We start from the raw sequence: 19,261 nt of genomic DNA, 5'->3' as shown, positions 1-19,261 counted from the left end.
CCCTGCCCCCAAACCTGTCCAACACCATTCCCACGCCCCTAAACCCCACCCCTGCCCCCCAATCCCGTACACACCCACCCCCCTCTCCGGGGCAGCTGGACTGTACACCAACAACAAGACTGCTGGTGCTGCCTTCTTGGGGTAAGTCTCCAAATAGCACTCACACACAGACACAGCCACAGCTACACACACAACGTTTTACTGCAACATTTGGACAGGTTCCACGTTTGCCCTGTACAGGATAATGTTGGAGAGATTATCTGGGGAAGGGGTGGGTTTAGGGTACACCCCTCGGTAGAACTCTTGGGAAAGTGTGGGGAGAGAGAGCGAGGGCAAGAGGTCAGTCATTTAGAGACAGTGCCTGTTTCATCACTGTAAACAAAAGGCGCAATCACTGTTAGAAACACGTCTTGATGTAATGTTTCTATCGGGACCTCGAGATCTCCTTTGAATAATCTGATTTTTGGATAATTGGTATTTGGATAATCAAGGTTCCTCTATTGATATTTTTCTTTTGCTTTTTGTAGTTCTTGAGTGCTGCAGTGTGATGTAACTCATTAAAATAATGTCTTCATGCAGCTCCATTTGTGGATGTTAGGATGATTGCTTCTGAAGTTAAGTATTTGGCCCATGTGTGTTGTTTTTCAGTAGACACTGATTTGAAGCTTTCCATTAACTGTTTGTTTAACTGTCATGTCAAGGAATGGGAATCTGTTGCCATTCTCTTCCTCTCCTAAGAATTTTATGCCTGTCAGATATTCTTGATGGTATTGTATGTTTCCTCTAATTTGTTCTGTTTTGTGATTACAAAGATGTCATTTACGTAGCGGACCCAAAGTTTGGGTTGGATAGACGGGAGGGCAGCTTATTCACCCACCTTAAGAAACCAAGACCTATAAATGGAGAGGCCAGACATACCACCAGCACTTCATCAGAGTCTCTCACTGATGATGTTACCGAGTATGGTGACGAATTGTCTGAAAACAAAGCTTCAAGCTCAGCAAGCTAACTTACATGCCTTTCATCAACCTTAGCTACAAATCTTCTCAAAAATTTATAACACATGGTGTCACATTGAACCACAGAAGGAGATATTAGGTTAGATGTTGGTCAAAAAGGTGGGTTTATTTAAGGAGTGACTTGAAGGAGATGGAGAAGTGTAAATGCCAGAGTTTGGAGCAATTGAGAGCATGGCTGCCATATGTAACTCTAACATCAGACTGGTGCCTCCTCTGAATATGTCCTCTGCAAACTTTATCCAGGCACTGTTTTGGCTCCAGATTCTCTTATGTAACCATGCACTTACAGGTTGTGAGCCATTAGATTTAGATCACCTTGTCCCTTCCAGGCTGCCTTCTGTTCAATTTAGCCCTAATCCATCCATGCCCCATGCTTTATCATCCTTTTCAACCTCTCCTTTGATATGTTGATCCAAGTGCCCCGTGCCACTATTGGAAGAAGAGCTGAGCAAATTGGACCTTTGCTCTCTGGAATTTAGAATAATCAGAGCAATCTAATTTAAACAAGGCTCCAAAGTGGCTTCACAAAGTTAGCATGCTAAAAAGTTGTTAGCGCTGGCTAGGGAATTTGGGGCATAGTCTCAGGCTAGGAGGATGATGACATAGGAATGAACATACATATAAACATATAATCAGGAATAGACTATTTGGCACCTCAAGCCTGCTCTACCATTCAACAAGATCATGGCTGATCTGATTCTGGCCTCAACCTGCTTTCTTGACTTACACCTTTATCATTGGGCTGCCTTGTTTAGTCAAGAATCTATCTACCTCTGTCTTAAAAACATTTGATGACTGCTTTCTGGTGAAGACAGTTCCATAGTCTCAGAACCTCAGAGAAAGAAATTCTCTTAATCTCATTTAGAGTCACAGAGTCATAGAGATGTACAGCATGGTAACACACCCTTCAGCCCAACTCGTTCATGCTAACCAGATATTCTAAATTAATCTAGACTCACTTGCCAGCACTTGGCCCATATCCCTCTAAACAGTTCCTATTCAAATGTTATAATTGTACCAGACTTCTTCAATTTCTCTGGCAGCTCATTTCATGCATGCACCACCCTCTGCATGAAAAGGTTTCCCCTTAGGTCCCTTTTAAATCTTTGCCCACCCACCCTAAACCTATGCCCTCTAGTTCTGGACTCCCCCAAACAAAGGAAAAGACCTTGTCTGCTTACCCTATCCACAACCCTCATGATTTTATAAATCTCTTAAAGTCACCCCTCTTCCTCTGACGCTCGAGGGAAAACAGCCCCAGCCTATTCTGCCTCTCCCTGTAGCTCAAACCCTCCAATCCTGGCAACATCCTTGTAAATCTTTTCTGAATACTTTCAAGTTTCATAACATTCTTCTGTAAGAGGGAGACCAGAACTGCACACAATATTCCAAAAGTGGCCTAACCAATGTCCTGTACAACTGCAACATGACCTCCCAATTCCTGTACTCAATGCTCTGACCAATAAAGGAAAGCATGCCAAGCATCATCTTCACTACCTCATCTGCCTGCGACTCCACTCCAAGGTTCAGCAACACTCCCTAGGACCTTAACTGGAAGACCCCTTATTTTTAAACTTGTTTTCCTCTTGTTATAGTCTTTCTTTACAAGGAGAAACATCAGAAGAGAGTCAGCATTGAAATATGAGTGAAGGAGTGAATAGAAGCCCAGAGCAAAGCATTAATGAATGACAAGGAAAGAAAGATAAGTTATCAGTGTGTTCAAAATGTTTCAAGAGAATGTATCAGCACTTACCAAATTTCAAAGTGTTCGGTTGTTAATTTTCTTATTGTATTTCACAAATTAGAAGCCAATACTACAGAATTCTAAAGGAGTGCTACACTGTTAGAAGTATGTCTTTCAGACACGACCAGTGTTTGCCTTCTCAGGTGACAATATTTCAAACAAGAGCAGGGGAGTTATCTCCTTGTGTTCTAGCAAAGACGTCTCCATAGTGAACATAATGCAAAAATATTGTCTTGTCATTATCATTATATCATAATAACCCTGAACTGGGGAACCTGTCTAGGAATAAGGGACTGACAATTTAGGATATGAAACTTGAAAGGGTTCAAAAAAGATTTACAAGAAAGTTGCCAGAGTTGGAGGATTTGAGCTATAGGGAGAGGTTGAATAGGCTGTGGCCGATTTCCCTGGAGGATCGGTGGCTGAGGGATGACCTTAAAAAGGTTTATAAAATCATGAGGGGCATGGATAGTATAAATAAACACAGTCTCTTCCCTGGGGTGGGGGAGTCCAGAACTAGAGGGCATAGGCTTAAGTAAGAGGGGAAAGATATAAAAGAGACCTAAGGGCCAACTTTTTTATACAGAGGATGTGGTGGAGGCTAGTACATTTGCAATATTTAAAAGGCATCTGGATGAGTATATGAATAAAAAGGGTTTGGAGGGATATGGGCCGGGTGCTGGCAGGTGGGACTAGATTGGATTGGGATATCAGGTTGGCATGGACTGAAGGGTCTGTTTCCATGCTGTACATCTCTATGACTCTTTGACTGAGATGATAAGGTATTTCTTCATTCAGGGGTTGATGATTCTTTGGAATTCTTTACTCAGAGGATTGTGGAGGCTTAGTTGTTATGTCCAAGACTGACAGAGATGGATTTCAATATAAAAGCATCAAGGGGACAACAGGAACAGTGCAGAAAAATGATAAGATCAGCCACGATGATCTTATTGAATGCCAGAGTGAGCTCAAAAGGCAGAAAAGTATCTTCGAACTCCTATTTTTTACATAATTATATTTGTGGGTGCTTGCTTTGTCCAAACCGACTGCTTTATTTCCTACATTATAACTGTGAGAATGTTTCAAAAGTGCTTCATTGGCCATAAAGTGCTTTGAGACACCTGATGGTCCTGAATGTGCTCCATGAAATGCAAGTCCTATTTTCCATTTTTTTTTTCAGAATAATACCAGACAAACAACAGGAGTGAAATTGTAATTGGGCCTGGGGAGGAAGCAGGTACAATATCATTTATTTATTGGCTTTTAGTTGGTTTCTCGATCGAATTGTTCCATCTGTTGTTATCTGGTGTCCTGTTAATGACAGTTTGGAAAATCAATGGAACAAATTCATTTCTACATCTCAATGTAACCAGGAAACAGTTGGCCAGCAGACTTTGGTAACTCTGGAGATACAAGTGGAAACATAATTTTGCTTGTAATTTCAGCAGTAGATCGATGTATCAAGTGATTAAATGTGCCACATATAATGTATGTGCTCGTCATTTACACAGCACATTCAATTCCAATCATGAATTCTTGACATTGACTCAGGTAACTCACTACACCATACGAATCTGAAAATTCCACACTCTCCAGCTCAAAGATTTTCTTCAGCTTTAACAGGGACCCAGGTTCAATCCCCACCTTGGATAACTGTCTGTGTGGAGTTTGCACATTCTCCCCGTGTCTGTGTGGGTTTCTCCGGGTGCTCCGGTTTCCTCCCACTATCCAAAGATGCGCAGGTCAGGTGAACTGGCCATACTAAATTGTCCATATTGTTTAGGTACATTAGTCAGGGGTAAATGTAGGGGAATACGTCTGGGTGGGTTGCTCTTCGGAGGGTCGGTGTGGACTTGTTGGGCCAAAGGGCCGACTTCCATACTGTAGGAAATCTAATCTAATCTTAAAAAAAACCAAAGCACATCTCTGACTTAAAGCATGGTTCCAACATTACAAGAAATGTTGGTTCCTCTGCATCAGGAACAGAAAGAGAACATTGTCGTCGCTTCCCGATCTTGGTCGCTCTTGAGTGATTTGATTTGATTTATTATTATATATACCTAAGCACAGTGAAATGTTTTGTTTCGCATGCAGTACAGACAGATCATAACATACAAGGACATACAAATCGTAGGATGTTTAGACAGACCAAGGCACACAAAGGTCAACATGAGATTTGAAATTAGAGAGTTTCATTCAGCAGTCCAATAACAGCAAGGAAGAAGCTGTTCTTCAACTTGCTGGTATGTGTGTTTAAGTTTCTGTATCTTCTGCCTAACGGCTGAAGTTGGAAGAGAGTATTACTCAGATGGAAGGAGTCTTTGATGATATTGGCAGCCTCTCTGCGTGGCAGCAAGAAGTGTAGACGGAGTCCATGGATGGGAGGTTGGCTTACATGATGGTCTGGGCTGTGTGCACAACTTTCAGCAGTTTCTTATAGTCTTGGACAGAGCAGTTGCCATACCAGGCCATTATGCACCCAGATAGAATGCTTTCTATGGTCCATCTGTAAAAGTTGGTGAGGGTCCTTACAGACATGCCAAATTTCCTAAGCCCCATAAAGAAGAATAGGTGTTGTTGTGCCTTCTTGACCATTGCATCTACATGGAGATTGAAGACAGATTGTTGGTTGCTGGGTGCAGAATGAGTTTGTAGATAACCATTGGTTTAAGCTGACATTAGATTCAGTATTCATCCTCTCCCCTCCCCCCTGTAATAATTAAATAGCTTGTCATTACAGTTATGCTAACATATTAAAGTGACTGGACAGCTCTAGTCTCCTGATGCAATTTGTTGTCAAACTTTGAAAGTTTGAAAGTATATTGACTTGTTGAAAGTGTTGGCCTCTGTCAAGTCTTGGTCCTTTCATGTATCATTGTACGATACACTCACAATTTCTGTTAATTATTCAGACTTTCCATGTCTCTGCTGTTCACTTGTTAAATTAAAATAAATCAATCAATAAATAAACCTGCTCTTTTCTCCACTATTGAAAAGTTCAATAATTGGTTTCTTATCTCACCCAATTGCTGATTGTTCACAGGCACACAGACAATGAGCTTATTTGACTTTGGCCTCTGACTCTGTCCTTACCTAATATTCCAAAGAACACATCCCAGCAATGTCAGTGAATGACATTTAGAAGTTGATTGGAGTTGATCCATGCTAACCCAATAGAGTCATAGACATGTATAGCATGGAACAGACCCTTTGGTCCAACTTATCCATGCCAACCAGATATCCCAACTCAATCTAGTCCCACCTGCCAGCACCTAGTCCATATCTCACCAAACCCTTCCTATTCATATACCCATCCAGATGCCTTTTAAATGTTACAATTGTACTAGCCTCCACCTACTTCCTCTGGCAACTCATTCCACACACGCACCACCCTCTGCTTGAAAATGTTGCCACTTAGGTCATCTTTCCCCTCTCACCCTAAACCTATGCGCTCTAGTTCTGGAGTCCCCTACCCCAGGGAAAATACTTTGTCTATTTACCCTATCCATGCCCCTCATGATTTTATAATCATTTTATATTTTTCTGTTAGCCAATCCCAATGTTCAAGTGCTTCTCCCTACCGTAGCCAGGAACAAGTGTTTTCCTCTAATTTCTTTCCTAGCTCAGCTTGTGCCTTCTTTGAGCTCAGCTTCTCCAATTAGACCCTGATCTCATTCCACCAACTTCTAACATCATCACAACATCTACATAGCAATAACCAAAGCCATACATTACACTGTCCCAGATTTTGCATTATAAATAACTTTAAAACTAACTATTCAACTCATGCATGGGAATAAATTGGACAGCAACTATCTACATCCGCAGATAAATAAGGAAATCTAGCAGATGCTGTCAGTGATCCTGTGCTTTACCACAGAATGCACTGTAACAGTCTTCACCAACAGAAACAACATAGAAATCAAAACAATAGTGAGAACCTGTGGTTCTTCTACCCACTAGTTGCGAACTAAACATGTCTAAAAAGTTCAGGGTTGTCACATTCAAGAGTAAGTGAACTTCTGAAGACATGATAAGTGATAATTTCTGCCAGAAAGCTTATAGTTCTAAAATACAAATTTTAAATTAATTTTGAAGTTTTAAACTTTTTCATTCCCTTTCTTCCCTTAATTACATTTGTCTTCCCTAATCTTTTTTCATTTCGGATACGTGATATAAGTCTGATTTACATTTACTGCCTTAAACTTCCTGATCTAACCTGTGTTTCTCAGGGATGAGAAGTCTGTTGGAAGACTCTCAATGGTTTTTTTTGCATTGCTTTGGATCAGGTTCTTGAATAATGTAAGATACTATCCTACACCCATAACATGTTTGTGGTCAAAAATCAGGGAGGTAAATGGTGAGTTTATTCTGACAGCAAAATCTGGGCCATTTCCCCTCTCTCTCACTCAGTCATTCTGCAGCCATGGAAGCCGTACAGTGTGGAAACAGGCCCTTTGGCCCAACAAGTCCACACCGACCCTCCGGGGAGTAAACCACCCAAACCCACTTCATTACCCTATTATTCTACATTTACCCCTGACTAATGCACCTAACCTACACATCCCCGAATACTATGGGCAATTTAGCATAGCCAATTCACCTAACCTGCACATCTTTGACTTGTGGGAGGAAACCAGTGCACCCGGAGGAAACCCACATAGACATGGGAAGAATATGCAAATTCCACACAGACAGTCGCCCAAGGTTGGAATCGAACCCAAGTCCCTGGTACTGTGAGGCAGCAGTGCTAACCACTGAGCCACTGTGCCATCCCCCACTGAGCTAGATGTGTGTTGGAAAGGCTGAAGCATCGTCTTTACCCACCAAGAGGCTACTAATTCCATCTCCCTTCTAGCCAAAGTCTCAAACAGAATTAGCTAATTTGCAATGTTAGCACTTTACTAGACCCTCTTGACCAGCAAGACTCCCTGCTTCGACATCTTAATGCTGCGTAACCTCAAGCCCCACCCATCTAGAATTTTTCGAAAATGTGATCAAGTTCTTATGTGTGAGGAAAGTTCAGTTGTTGTAGTTTACATGGATTTTAGCAAACCTTCCATATGGGAAACTGATTGGGTTAAATCACATGGACTAAAGCACATGGAATTCAAGAAAATTTGGCAAGACGGATCAGAAACTGGCCTAGTAATAGAATGATATACATGAAAATAAGAAGGGAATGTTAAGCAAGTTTGCAAACGACACCAAGATCGATAAGTTCAATAATTGTTTTCTGACCTCACCCAATTGCTTATTTTTCACAGGGGCACATAGAGAATGAGCTCATTTGACTTTGATCTCTGACCCAGTCCTTACACAATATCCCAGCTGATTAGTGATTAATAATGAAGAAGATGATTGTAGGTTACAGGAAGATATAGATTGGTTGGTGAGATGGGCAGAGCAATGACAGATAGTACTTAATCCTGATAAGTGCAAGGTGATATACTTTGAATGAACAAACAAGATGTGAGAGTATTTAATGAATGGCAGGACGCTCGGTAGCTTAGGGTAACAGAAGGATTGTGGGATAATTATTCATAAATCCCTGAAGTCAGCCAAGCATGTGAATAGGATAGTTAAGAAGGCATATGGGACACTTGCTTTCATCAGTTGTAGCATTAAGAATAAGAGCAAGGAGGTAATGTTGCTGTTGTAGACAGGGTTGGTCAGGACACCACTGGAGTACGATGTGCAGTTCTGCTCACCTCCCTACAGGTAGGATGTGATAGCACTAGAGGGGGTACAGAGGAGGTACAACAGGGTGTTGCCTGGGATGGCGCAATTGAGCTATAAGGCAAGACTAAACAGGCTTGGACTGTTTTCTTTAAAGCAGAGAAGGTGGCGGGGATGGGGGGGGTGGGATATGATTGAGATGTATAAGATTATGAGGGTATGGACAGGGTGATTAGGGAGCAGCTGTTCCCCTTGGTTGAGGGATCCATCACAAGGGAGCACCTTGTAGGGTAAGAGGCAGTAGATTCAAAGGCGATTTGAGTAAAACCGTTTTCACTCAGAGGGTGGTGAGAATCTGAAATGCACTGTCTGTGATGCTAGTAAAGGTTGGATACCTTACAACATTTAAAAAAGATTTGGATGAGCACTTGAAATATAACATTCAAGGATATGGGACAAATGCAGGCAATTGGGATTAGCGCACCTTTAGTGGTAGTTATTGTCATTGCAGACTTGAAGGGCCTTTTCTGTATGACTATATGACTCTGCTCGTTGCTGAAGCCCTCCTTGATGCCTTTGTCATTTCTGAGATGATGTGGAGGAGCCGGTGTTGGATTGAGGCGGACAAAGTTAAAAATCACACAACACTACGTTATAGTCCAACAGATTTAATTGGAAGTACAAGCTTTCAGAGTGCTGCTCCTTCACCAGGTAGCTAGTCAACCTGACTATATTCAACGATGGAGCCTTCGTTATCTGGGGTTGAGAATTCTGTAGATTTACCACTCTCTAGGTGAAACAAAAATCTTCGTCATCACCTCCAAGTTTCTCATCTTCAGGATTTTTCTCACTAAACCTAAGAATCAAATAGGTAGTTATGGTCCTTATGTTAAGAGATGAGTGAGGAAAAGTTACTGTCTGGAATGATTGATTAATAGAGGAAAACAGAGTATGAGAGTAAGCTTGCAAAGAACATACAGATCAATAGTAAAACCTCTATAGATTTGTTAAAAGAAAATGATTAGTAAAGATTAATATAGGTCCCCCACAGTCAGAAACAGGGGAATTTATAATGGGGAAAAAGAGATGACAAGGCAATTAAATACATACTTTATTTCTGTCTTCACAAGAAAAGACACAAATAACATCATGAAGAAAAATTCACAGTCTAATAAGAAGGAGGAACAGCAATACATTAGTATTAGTAGGGAAATGGTATTCGGGAAACTAGTGGATTAAAGGCAGATAAGTCCATTGGGCCTGATTGTATTCATGCCAGAGTGTTGAAGCAAGTGGCCTAGAAATAGCAGATGTGCTAATGATCACTTTCCAAAATTCTACAGACTCTAGAATAGTTCCTATGGATTAGAAGGTAGTAAATGTAACCCAACTATTTAAGAAGGGAGAAAACAGTGAAATATGGACATCAGCAATGGCAAAATTGCTAAAACCTATTATAAAAGATATAATAACAGAGGACTTAGAAGATAGTCAGAAGATTGGACAGAATCAGCATGGACTCTCCTGGACGTGTTTGACAAATCTGCTCGAATTTGTGGAGGATGTAATGAGGGAAGTGGATAAGGATGAGCCAATTTATGGGATTTACTTGAATTCCCTCAAGGCTTTCGATAAGGTCCCACATTAGAGATTAGTATGCAGAATTAAAGTGCATGGGTTTAATGGTCATGTACTGAAATAGATTGAGAACTCATTGGCAGATGGGAAATAAAGAGTAGAAATAAATGGGTCTTTTTCCAAGTGGCAAACTGTAACAAGTCGGCTACTGGGGATATCTGTGCTTGGACCCCAGCTATTCACAATGTACATTAATGATTTAGACAAGGAAGCTGTGTGTCATAATTCCAGATTTGCAGATGTCAGAAAGCTGGCTGGGAGGTTATGTTATAAGAAGGATGCAGAGATAGTTCAGTACAATTTTAAGGAAGTGAGCAAATATATGGGAAATGTGGCACGGTGGGCAGCACAGTGGCTCAGTGGTTAGCACTGCTGCCTCATAGCACCAGGGACCCAGGTTCGATTCCACCTCAGATGACTTTGTGGAGTTAGCACAATCTCCCCGTGTCTGCGTGGGTTTTCTCTGGGTGCTCGGGTTTTGTCCACAGTCCAAAGATGTGCAGGTTAGGTGGATTGGCCATGCTAAATTGCCCACAGTACCCAAAGATGTGCAGGTTAAGTAGGTTAGCCATGAGAAATGCAGGGTTACAGGGATGGGGCAGAGATTGTGTCTAGGCAGGATGATCTTCAGAGGGTCAGTATGGACGTGATGGGCTAAATGCCCTGCTTCCACACTGTAGGGATTCTGTGATTGTAGATGCAGTATAATCTAAGTAAATGTGAGGAGTTGGTACAATGAGACTTGGATGTCCTTGTACACCAGTTGTTAAAAGTAAGCATGCAGGTGGTATAGAAGACAAATGTTGACTATCATAGTGAGAGGATTGAAGTACATGGGCAGGGATGTCTTGCTGCAACCATACAGTGGGTTTATAAGACCACACCTGGAGTATTATGTACAATTTTGGTTTCTTTATCTGAGGAAGATGTTCTGACTATTGAGGAATGCCAAAGAAGGTTTACCAGACTGATTCCTGGCATGGTGGGACTGATTTACAGGAGAAACTGGATCATTTAGATCTATTCACTAGAGGGGAGTCTCATGGAATCCTGTAAAATTTTAACAGGATGAGACAGGGTAGATAAAGAAAAAGATGATGACCAGAGAGTCCAGAACCAATTCTGGATTCAAATCCCAGGTTACTAGAGGGAATTTAAGTTTTGAAATTCCTTGCCCGACAGCTTCAAAACAGAGGGGAGAGGGCTAGTGTTTCACTCACACAGATCCCACCCCTGAGTTAAATGTGGAAATGGCTGGGATAACATCACGCTCCTGTTCAAATGCAACCTGTCTCCATTAAGCTGTTAAAGTTCTGCTCCATATCTAAGATCACACAGTTGCCATCTGATCCGCCCGTATGTCTCCACATTTATCAGATAGAATCGAGAAGCTGTGTCTGATCCCATTGTGCTCACACCTGAAGTTCTCTGAAGTTGTGTGGTTTAAATACTACACATTTCGATGAGCGTTTTTTGCGTCTGTGGAGATGACTGAGTTTGATCCTTACACTTGATGTTGCAGAACACCTTTCTTTGTGTGCTCTGTTATTCAATTGCTTCACTTTAATGTCCTTCTCACACCTCCTTTATGACTTTATAACTAGTTAGCTATTTCATTATTTACAACACCATAAATTGCAGAAGTGTTGCTTTTGCCATTATAATCCATAATTTTATCCATGACACGCTTGCCATCTGTCCTTTTGTTTTTTCTCAATAATCAATGAGATTGCATGCTTTGTCAATATAATTTACTTTTCCAGCCCATCCTCTCTTAAAGCTTTTTTTTCTGGAATCATGCCTCACTTAAAATACTGTCAGATCTCATGGGAACATAGGAATGTGAGGATGCTTTTTAGCTACCAGGCCTGCTCTGTCATTTAATACTATCATGGCTGAGAGAGCCCTTCAATGACTTTTATCTACACTCTCACTGTGATGTTTCATAATCATCTTCAAAGCTTTGTTAACCTTTACTTTAAATGAGAATTCTAAAGATTCACCACCCTCTGGGTAAAAGCACGTCTCCTCACCTCAGTCTTAAATACCCCCCTTGGCTTTAAGTTGTGTCTCCTGATTCTAGAACTCTCCAACTAGGAGATCCATCTGCATTTATCTCATTAATTATTTTGGAGATTTCAATAAGATCCTTCAAATGTCTAGAGACTATAGGCCCAAGTTTACCCAAATTCTCTGCATAGGACCATCCTGTCAACCTGGGAACAAGTCTGACAAACCTTCGTTGCGTTCTCTCTGTGGTAATAATATCTTTCCTTAGATAAGGAGACCAAAATTCCACACAGTTTCTCTAGCTACGATCTAACTAAACTTCCATACAATTCAAACAAGACTTCAGTACTCCTGTCCTCAATTCCTCTTGCATGCTAGCTTTCATTGACTTATTGACAAGGACATCCAAGTCCCTTTGCACATCTACACTTTCCAACCTCTAGACTTCCAACCACTCTCAGACCATTCTTCAGCCATGGACATTTCTGACAAAGCCATATGTATTGACCCTTCCTCATTACTGAGAAAATAATGATGGGTCATCTTGTATTGAAAAAATGAATGACTTGCTGACCAATTAGGATGGTACTAAATCAATCATATTGTGTAGACTAGACCAAATGTGGGCTAGACTGGGAAGAATTGGCTGATTCCTTCCCCTAACAGACATTCACAAAGCAGTTGAGCCATGCCACAAATATGACAATTTTCATGGTCTGTACTTCGCCAGATCACAAACACCCAGATTTATTCAATTGAGTTTTGAACTGTAAACTTTTAAGTTCCTAGTTCAGTACCATAACTACGCTGATCTTACACTAATCTAATGAAGCTACATGGATGGAACTGAGAAATAAGAAGGGAGTGATCACTTTGATGGGATTATATTATAAGCCCCTCAAAGGTCAGTGAGAAATTGAGGAGCAAATATGTAGGAAGATTGGAGATGGCTGTAAAAATAATAGGGTTGTAATAGTCAGGAGTTTTAACTTTCCAAATATAGACTGGGACTACCATAGTGTTAAAGACTTGGATGGGGACGAATTTGTTAAGTGTTTTCAAGAAAATTTTCTCAATTAATATGTAGGTGCTCTCCTATGAAAGGAGCAAAACTGGACCTCCTCTTGGGAAATATTTCAGGGCAAGTGACTGAGCTGTTAGTGGGGAGTATTTTGGGACCAATGACGATAATACTATTAGTTTTTAAATAGTTATAGAAAAGGATAGGCTTGGTCCACAAGTTAAAGTCCTAAATTATGGGGCAAAGCCAATTTTGATGGTATTAGACAGGAACTTTGAAAAGTTGATTGGGTAAAGGGATATCTGGCAAGTAGGAATTTCAAAAGTGAGGTAACGAGAGTTCAGGGACAGCATGTTCCTGCTGGTGTTAAGGGCAAGACTGGCAAGAATAGGGAACACCAGATGACTAGCGATATGAGAAAGAGAAAGGAGGAAGCATATGTTGGGCATAGATTGCTGGGATCAAGTGAATCCCTTGAGCAGTATAGTGGGTGTAGGGATATACTTAAGAGAGAAATCAGGAGGACTAAAATGGGGACATGTGATAGCTTTGGCGGATAATGTCAAAGAGATTCTACGAGTATATTGAGGAGATTAACCATTGAGAGAACACTACCCCTTAAAGATCAATGAGGCTGTCTATGTGTGGAATTACAGGAGATGGGTGAGATCCTAAAAAAAATTCATATCAGTCTTTACTGTGGAGAAATGCATGGAAGCTAGGGCACTCTGGGAATTAAATAGTGATGTATTGAAAAGAGAACAGATTACAGAAGAGGAAGTGCTGCAAGTATTAAAATACATAAAGGTAGGTAAATCCCTGGGATCTGATCAAGTGTATCCCAGGACATTGTGGGAAGCTAGGGAAGAATTGTGGGGCCTTAACAGAGATAGCTGTACTGTCGATAGCCATGGATGAGGTGCCGGAAGACTGGAGGGTGGCTAATGTTGTGCCATTATTTCAGAAAGGCCGCAAGGAAAAGCCAGGGAACTAGACTGGTGAGCCTGATGTCAGTGATGGGTAGGTTGTTGGAGGGGATTCCAAGAGATAGGATCTACATGAATTTGGAAAGGCAAGGACTGATTAAGGACAATCTTATCCTTTTTGCGTGGGGAATTGTGTCTCACAAACATGATTAGATTTTTTTGAGGAGGTGACCAAGAAGATAGATGAAGACAGAGTAGTAGCCATTATCTACATGGACTTTAGTAAGGCCTTCCACAAGGTTCCACATGGTAGATTGGTTAGTAAGGTTAGATCACTTGTGATCCAGGGGGAGCTAGCCAATTGGATACAAAATTGGCTTGATGGTAGGAGATAGACGGATAGTGGTAGAGATTTGTTGTTCAGACTGGAAGTCTATGACTATGATGTGTTGCATGGATTGGTGCTGGGTCCACTTTGGTTTATCATTTGTATAAATGATTTGGATGAACATGGTTAGTAAGTTTGTGGATGACACCAAAGTTGGTGGTTTGGTAGACCGTAAAGAAGGTTATCTAAGATTACAATGTGGTCTTGATCAACTAAACCAGTTGACCGAGGAATGTGAGATGTAGACAGTGAGAGAGAGAGAACAGAGACACCTAGGGGTGCAGGTACATAGTTCCCTGAAAGTGGTGTCACAAGTAGACAGGGTGGTAAAGAAAGTGTTTAACATGCTTGCCTCCAACGGGCACAGCATTGAGTATTGGAGTTCGAATTCCTGGTGAAGGGCTTATGCCAGAAATATCGATTCCCCTGCTCCTTGGATGCTGCCTGACCTGCTGTGCTTTTCCAGCACCACACTCTTGACTGATCTCCAGCATTTGCAGTCCTCACTTTCTACCAGGAGTTGGGATGTCATGTTACAGCTGTATAAGACATTGGGAAGGCCACATTTGGAGTACTGCATACAATTCTGGTTGCTCTGCTAGAGGAAGAATGTTATTAAACTGGAAAGGGTGCAAAAATGATTTACAAGGATGTTACCAAGACCGAGGGTTTGAATTATAAGGAGAGGCTACGTAGGCTGGGACCTTTTTCTCTAAGCGTAGGAGGCTGAGGGGTGAATTTATAGAAACATATAAAATAAGGAGGGGCACAGATAAGGTAAATAGCCAAGGTCTTTTCCCCAGGACAGGGGAGTCCAAAACTAAACAGCATAGGTTTAAGGTGAGAGGGGAAAAATTTAAAAGGGACCTGAAGGGCAACTTTTTCACAGAGAGGATAGTGCGTGTATGGAACAAGCTGCCAAAAGAAGTGGAAGGGTACAATTACAACATCTAAAAATCACTTGAACAGGTACATGGATAGGAAGGATTTAGATGGATATGGGCCAAACACAGACAATAGGGTTTAGTTCAGTTTAGGAAACCTAGTCAACATGGACGAGTTGGGCCAAAGAGTCTGCTTCCATGCTGTATGGCTCTATGACTCTCAACAGTGAGCAGACTAACTAACTACAAAAAACAAGAAAAATCTTTTAATTTACATACTGCCTGGGATTTCAGGATATTGCAAAACACTTTGTAACTTATACAGGGTTAGAAATTAATTCAGGCAATAGGGGTCTTGCCCACTGACTGGCGAGTCAACAAGAACCATGTCGACTTCTGAGGTGATCTCAGTAGCTTAGAATGTCAGCATTCTGCTCTATAGTCAAAGTATTAGGCAATCCTTGCGTATTAGGCAAAGTATTAGGCAATCCTTGCGTAGTCTTCTTCTACCTCTTCTGGTCCACCTGAAAAAGGTTGCTGTCTGATGGGAATTGGCATCTCAAGTGGACTCATTATTATATAATTTATCTCTAGGGCTTGGTAGTTTACCATATGCCAAACAATTGTTTGAACTTTTCTAACCCGTGAATATAGTATGGATGCCTAAGATGTCAGATTGATCCTGCCCATCACTTTAGCCCAAAGTTACATTTTTGATTACCTCACAGAGTCATAGAGTCATACAGGACAGAAACAGACTCTTCAATCCAACCAATCCATGCGGGCTATAACCCCAACTAAAAACTAGTACTGCCTGCCTACACTTGGCCCATATCCATTTTCCTATTCCATTTTCCTATGTACTTATCCAAATGTTGGATGTTGTAAATACTGTAATTGCATCTGCATCCAACATTTCTTCTGGAAATTTATTCCACACATGATCTATTCTCTGTGTAAAAAAAAAAATTCTCTCATGTCTTTTTAAAATCTCTCTTCTCTCACCTTAAAAATAGTCACCTAGTCTTGAAATCCCCCAGCATAGGGAAAAGACACCTGCTATTCACCTTGTCTATGAGTCCACTTCCTCACCCCTTCCAGATATTCATATAGACTAAGGGATACAGATGGAATACTTTCTGATACAGGTTCAGTAATGCTGATAGAATCTAATGACTTTTGTGCAGAGAGTACAACCTTTGTGATCTTTATCTCCACCTTGTTTTAATCCCTGACTGCTTATAATTGTTTATGTTCTTCTAAAGAAAGAGAGAGAAAATCCATACTGTGAGCACTAATTTCACTAAAGTTCTATATTATTCTGGAAATACCACTTCTTAAAGATCTTTATTTGTTACACTGAAGTTGGAAATCCTGCTCCTGGGAGTTGCTGGTCTATGAGCAATGCACCCACCAGAGTGCCAGGATCATCAAGGGACCTGAGGCTCAAAGAAAGTGTTTTTAGGACAAGGCTCGGAGACAGAGGATTGCAGGAGAGAGTTGTCAGAGGTAAAGGCACCTACCTTCCCAATGTCAGGACTTGTTACTGAGTGCTTTTGAATGAGGATCCTCTCCAGGGAGCCTGTAAGGAAACCTGATTTGTTTCTTGGGCTTCCAATGTGTGATTCATTTCCTGACTGTTAGCTGAATACCAGTGGCACTTGATGAGATCTTCAAGTGAGCATTAGTTGCTCACATTGGTCTTGATTAGTATCTGGCCAGGGAGGCTACCATTAGCCTTCCTTCTCCAAACTGAATCAAGTGGAGGGAAGAAACGTCTCCAGCTGACACCCTCTTGCACTAAAAGGGTTTTATCTTCAAACTTGACATTGTCTGGAGAGGGCCATTAAATTCTGTCCAGTAGTTTTGGACTGTAATCAACTGAACAAAAAGTAGCAGCCATTTGGCACTACTGTCAGCATTTCCTTTGCTTACTATAGCTATGATATTATCAATGTTAATCTCATTCATTACCATATAAAAAGAACATGTTTAAAAGATGAGAACAATTTTAGATAAACTAACATAGCCTCCAAAAAGCTCATGACTCAGGAATAACCCTGACATTTGAAAACAATTTATTGTACATCTTGTTGTTTGCTTATATTGTATTTAGACTTCAATTCCACTCTCTCTGTGTTTTGAATTCTTGATACATTGCCTATAGGATGTGTTTGTTTTAAAGCCTATCTGCTGTGTTTGAAGATTAACGTAGCTGATCTGTCATTCAAATTGCCAGCCTTCTTATCGTGTTGTTGTGGCTTGATTCCTATTTCCCTCATTGACCTTTGATTTTTGTTCCCAGATTGCAATCCTTATCTTTATCTTTTTACTCTTTTTTTCAACTTTTAGATTGAACCTGTGTCGAATGCAGTTCATATTTCCCAATTATGTTCCAATGCTCCTCTCAGTTATTTGTTCAACTTAATTTTCCTAGAATGAAATCAATTTCCTTGTTGGACTAAACATTGTTTGATGAAACATTCCCAGAAGACTTTTCCACCTTGACCACATAAAGTATGTTTGTCAAGATTAACCATGGGATAATTAAGATCAGAATGGCTATAAATTGCTGAAATAATAATGGCAGACGAGTAGTTTCCAGAAATCCAACTATTTGTGGTCAAGAGAGATGTCACATGATGCAATTCTCTATCATCAATTAGCAGGAAGATTTATACAAATGAAAAGTATTGCCTGCTCATCAGGAGTTCTTCTGTTGAAATCAATTGGACGTAATGAAATTGAGCCACATTTATGAAATTGTCTCACCACCATCATCTGGGGATCACAAGTTGTGATGATATGGGTTAAGGTGCTAACATATGGAGTAAACAAAGCTGTTGAGTCTCACTTTCTCAGGCAGTAAATTGTTCCGAGAGTTTTTAAACTCTGATTTGGCTGCATTTTTCAGCCAGTCATGCCATTAATCTTCTGTTAATGACAGAAAGCAATCACGTTCAAGATTCAAAGTTTAGATTCAATTAATTAGATTAATTTTGCTCAGAAAATAAATTTAGAATGAAGCATGTAAAAATATTTGTACATTTCACTCACCTACTATGCCAGTCCCTCATTATTAATTATTTCAAGCACCGATGAATCAAACCAAACATAACTGGATTACAATATCCTCTTCTGTAGGAAATGAAATATTTGTTCCCTTGAATTCTTTTATTTCTTTCCTATCTCTACTTTTTTCCTTTTTCTCAATTCACCCTCTTTCTTGTTCTGTATCTATTTTGACTCAAATTAATCATATTTTCAGCAACATATTGAATGAATATGTCTGTAAGTAAGGCTGGTGGTGAGAACTTGCAGATGATGGTTTGCTTTCCTTGTCCTTCTAGGCAGTAGAACCATAGAATCCCTTTGGAAGCTCATTCAGCTCATTGAGTCCACATCGACCCTCCAACGAGCATCCCACACAGATGCACACCCCCACCTTATCTTTGAAACCTGAATTTCCCATGGCTAATCCTCCTAGCCTGCACACCTCTAGACACAAGAGCAATTTAGCACGGCTAATCCACCTACCCTGCCCATCTGGACTGAGAGATAACCAGAACAACCGGAGGAAACCCATGCAGACACGGGGAAAACATGCAAACTCCACACTGAGAGATGACTGAGGATGGTATCAAACCTGGGTCCCTAGTGCTGTGAGGCAACAGTGCAAGCCATTGAGCCACCATGCCACCCGTAGAGCTAGTGTGTTTGGCTGGTTGTAAGGACAATATGTCTTCTTGATGATATAGACTGATGCCACAGTCTAAAGGTAGAGGAGGGAGTGAATGTTTAAGGTACCTTCAAGTGGTTTGCTTTGTCCTGTTTGTATTGAGTTTCTTGTGAGTAGTTGTAACTGCAATCACCCAGATAAGTGGCACTCTTGATTAAACTATAAGGCAACCAGGATGTGAGTCTTTTGCTGTAGGAAATCCAGCCTCTGGGC

General features: G+C 40.8%; 1 protein-coding gene across 1 annotated transcript in view; it reads left to right on the top strand.

Annotated features, from left to right (window-relative positions):
• LOC122542318 (heat-stable enterotoxin receptor-like) overlaps positions 1 to 19,261 on the top strand; it is a 186,771-nt gene that overhangs the window by 1,706 nt on the left and 165,804 nt on the right. Inside the window, exon 2 of the mRNA XM_043679963.1 lies at positions 3,944 to 4,000. The gene's annotated coding sequence lies outside the window, so the exon portion shown is untranslated. The remainder of the gene's footprint in view (positions 1 to 3,943; positions 4,001 to 19,261) is intronic.

This window comes from Chiloscyllium plagiosum, chromosome 39 (genome assembly GCF_004010195.1).
Source record: "Chiloscyllium plagiosum isolate BGI_BamShark_2017 chromosome 39, ASM401019v2, whole genome shotgun sequence".
Classification (NCBI taxonomy): Eukaryota; Metazoa; Chordata; class Chondrichthyes; order Orectolobiformes; family Hemiscylliidae; genus Chiloscyllium; species Chiloscyllium plagiosum.
Note: the sequence above shows the minus strand (reverse complement) of the source record. Positions and strands in the feature narration are given on the sequence as shown.